Source organism: Drosophila busckii, unplaced genomic scaffold (assembly GCF_011750605.1).
Source record: "Drosophila busckii strain San Diego stock center, stock number 13000-0081.31 unplaced genomic scaffold, ASM1175060v1 chrUn_04, whole genome shotgun sequence".
NCBI lineage: Eukaryota > Metazoa > Arthropoda > Insecta > Diptera > Drosophilidae > Drosophila > Drosophila busckii.
The window spans coordinates 108,162-111,946 of NW_022872720.1; the positions used below are offsets into that span (position 1 = coordinate 108,162).

At 33.1% G+C, this 3,785-nt stretch overlaps 1 long non-coding RNA gene across 2 annotated transcripts; it reads right to left on the bottom strand.

The window, feature by feature from the left end:
- Positions 1-599: 599 nt before the first annotated feature.
- Positions 600-2,550, bottom strand: LOC108600040. 2 transcript variants are annotated; one of them, XR_001915176.2, is made up of 4 exons: positions 2,300-2,550; positions 1,714-2,068; positions 1,458-1,644; positions 600-1,387 (listed from the first exon to the last, which is right to left on the bottom strand). It is a non-coding gene; the product is annotated as an uncharacterized LOC108600040 (long non-coding RNA). The 2 variants fall into 2 exon arrangements; XR_001915175.2 differs by having other exon boundaries at positions 601-1,387; positions 1,458-1,648.
- Between the last annotated feature and the right edge of the window lie 1,235 nt (positions 2,551-3,785).

Below are 3,785 nucleotides of genomic sequence, written 5' to 3' on the forward strand. Positions count from 1 at the left end.
ATGAACCCCTTCGAGTACTCTGTGCTGATTACAACAAACTTTACTCCGTTATCAACACAGAAGCCTCTGATTTAGTACATAAATATCTAATTTAAAATTTAAGTAGGTCTCAGTTTGTTAGACTCAGTTTATTATGCAGATATATAAAATATAAATATTATTACTTGAACGAAGTTGGGTCTGCTTTTATCTAAAGTGTTATACAAATCTAATAGTTAGTTCAAATCTAAAAGCCAAAACCATAATTTTAAATACTTTTAAATTTAATTTTAAATATTTTATGTAATCTTTTTTGTTTATCGTCGACTATTCATAGTTGACATTAAATAAATAAAAAAAAAAACAAAATGTTTCTTCTTAACAGTTTGCTCTTTTGTGCACAGTAGACCCTCTGTTTTAACAATTCTGTTGTTGTTGCTTACATTTTATTTGTTGATTTTCAACTCTTTTGTCAAATTTTTGTTTTGGTAACAGTTTTTACTAGTTCATACCGCATTTATAGTTCTTTAAACGAAGTCGCAGGGTACAATGGGAACTTTAAATCACTTCTCAACCATTCGCTATGTAGCTTATGATTGACTTAAATTCAAAATGTCCAAGAGCCGCTATTTTAAGCATTTGTAAAACATATTTATGAAAATTTTCTGCAATAAGCTTTTTTCTATTTCGCAATAGTTTGTGTACCTCTGCACCGCTCAGCTGTTTTTCAAATTCTTTAATTAAAATTCACACAACGATTCATAATTTGACACTGTGATTGTTTCCAAAAATAACTTTGCAGAATCGGTCATTTTATTTCGCGCTTTTACATATTTTTGTTTTTCAGTTAACCCGTATGCCTCTGCAATTTCATTAAAATTGAGCACCCAATTCAGGACTGGAAACGAGCTACCATCAGCAACAATTTTTGCAAATGCATCAATTGTGATATTGTTATTGCTTTGTTTATCATTACACTTCTCTGACATTATTCTTATTAGCGCCGCCAAATCACTATTATGCACATGTGTGTGTATTTCTTCGTCGTACTTTTTATTTTCATCAACACTACTGCTTATTTCTTCTTCATTGTACTTTTGTGCATTCGTTTTATTCACTTCTGCTAGAACATTCTTCACTTCTTGTTTTTTAGCCAAAATATCTTCATTTTCGCCAATCTCGCTCTCTCGTTCACGATTTGCTTTATTTGCGCGCCGTATTGCGAATGTGCTGTTCATTTTGTCTTCATCTGCTTCTTTCTCTGTCGCTTCGTATTTTGCGCGTCGCTTCTTTTCTTTTTATTTGATCGCCCCGAAGCATATCTCTATACTCACTTTTTCTCATCTTCCAGGTAAGCGTAAGCTTAAATGCATTTTCTGAGTACACACATATTTGAGCACGCGAAGCTCTCAAGTTTTTGTCAAAGGGTGAAAATATAAATTTTTTGTTTTCAAATAAAGAAATATATATGTACATACTTAGAGTGTTCAGAAAATGTTGTATTGTTGCAAATGATATTTTTTGCCACACAATTTGGTTACAACGATTTTCGTAGTCAACGGCTGGGGTCTTGTTCGCTTTGCAAGTCACATTCACATACAATTGTTGAAGTAAGCTTACCCTTTTACAACGATACAACGATACAACACTTCGTGTACACCCTAACTATCTTTATATAGTTGTTGTAAATATAAAAAAAACTATGATTTTCTAGTTATTATATTAGATACTCACCATCTTTCTCAATTCCAAGATGTCTATACCACAAGTTGCATTATAGCCCTTACAATAAGCTTCTTTTATATTCAAGTTATTTGGGTTTATGAAGAGGTAGTCGTATAAAGCTCTTATATAGTTATCCGGAGAAGCTTCATTAGAAAATACTTTTTCTTTTAAGGATGTTTTAAACTCAGCACTTATCCGTTGCTTTGAAAGGCATATGCTTACTGAAGGAAAAGTGTTCAGAAAATGAATATATGTCGTCGTAACCCCAATGCTTGTGGAATCAGTATGAAACCTTGTAACCATAAGTAAAAATATGGAGACCATATTCCAAGTAGAAATCAAAATAACGCAAGTCCAAAAAACTCTGAAATAAAAATATCTCAAAGATAAAACCTATATATAGGCGCATATATATTTGTGTGAGTTGTGAATGAAAAAATATATTTGTGCTTTTTAAATGAAAAATCACATTTCACATCACATATTTTTATATATAATGGATAATAAGAATATAGCTCTTTTATTACTCATCGTTTCTTATTGGAATGCAAAAATTTCAATATTACCACTTATCATAAATCAAGACGGGTCTCACTTTTTTCCCAATAATAGCTTAGAGATTGTTGTGTTTCTTTCTTAAATAAGTCTTCATAATTTTTCTTGATCAATTCCTAGAGGTCTAACAAGCCTCTATGGCGTGTAGTGAGTCACTGGCAACAATTGTGGATCTTGACCCATGGCACAGAATTCAGCGCGTGTGAAAGCTTTTAAGCATTAGTTTGGGGAGCTTTAGGACAACAAATGCTCTAATTAGATTCAGACTCAAGAGAGATTTCAAGAGCTTAATGAAGCCTAATAAATTTAATTGTATTTTATTTATTTAATTGTAAGACTATGTAACGAATTATACTAGCTTAAAATACTTTTTACATAGTATATACAGACAAACATACTGTGCAAGAAAAAGAATAAATGATTTTGTTAAGAATTTAAATATGAATAACTTAGCCTACTATAATTGGGTCGTCATCAATACCTAATGAAGCATAAGATGTGCAGAGTCGAAGCTTAATTTACAGGAGCTTCGACCAAGGAGTGGACGCAAAAATTGTCACTGCACCACCAAAGATAGAGAGGGTATTGACCTCAGAGTATGCTAAATACCCCACCACTTCACGATTCGCACTACCGGTCGAGAGAAACAGTTATAAAGTTTATTTTTTTGTTTTTCAATACGCTACTTTCCTGTTACATCTAATACCCATCCAAATAGTACACTTATCATTGTGATAGTGTTTAGCCCCGTCTCATCCGACGAGCTAAGCCCTTAAAGAATGCAAGAAGTGCACAACTTAGGAGTCGGCTATGCCCTATAATATTAAGGGGATGAAGTTAATGTATCCTCAGAACGCACACGCTACAGGCGGGAGTTAGCTGAGTTTAAAAAATATACAATCTCTGTTCGCGCCAGCACATAACTAAAACTAGTACCCTTAAATTTAAATTTCTCATTTAAAAATTTTTCTTGAACTACATAATTAAACACTGTAAAGCTCGCAATGTTAATTATTACTTGTTCTGCCTTTGCAGTATATATGTAGTACATATTACATTTAATATTTTAATAATTTACGTCTAATGATTTACGTCTTTATACGTATCACAATCATCATCTTCAAGCATTTCAGATGCGACACGCTCATTTGCCATTCCTCGCAGACTCTCATGTGCATACTTGTACGTTCTCTTAGTTGTCAATGACCTTAAGAGATATCGGTAACCTTCCAACAATTCAACTACCACAAATGGAGCTTTGAATTTTGGATCTAACTTCGTCTGGTGCCGTTATTTGCACTTTAGCAACCCTTGATCGCCTATCTTTTGTCTCATAATTTTTGCCTTATTCGTTTCTACTCAGTGTTTTTCATACGTGGCGCCTTTTTCAATGTGTTCTTTTACTCGTACTCTAACCTCTGCGAGTTCAACTTCATTTTCACTATAACATACAGGTAGCATGCCTAATGGCCTGGCTTCTTTACCTATTAAAAGTTCTAATGGGCTAAATTTAGTTACTCTATCAG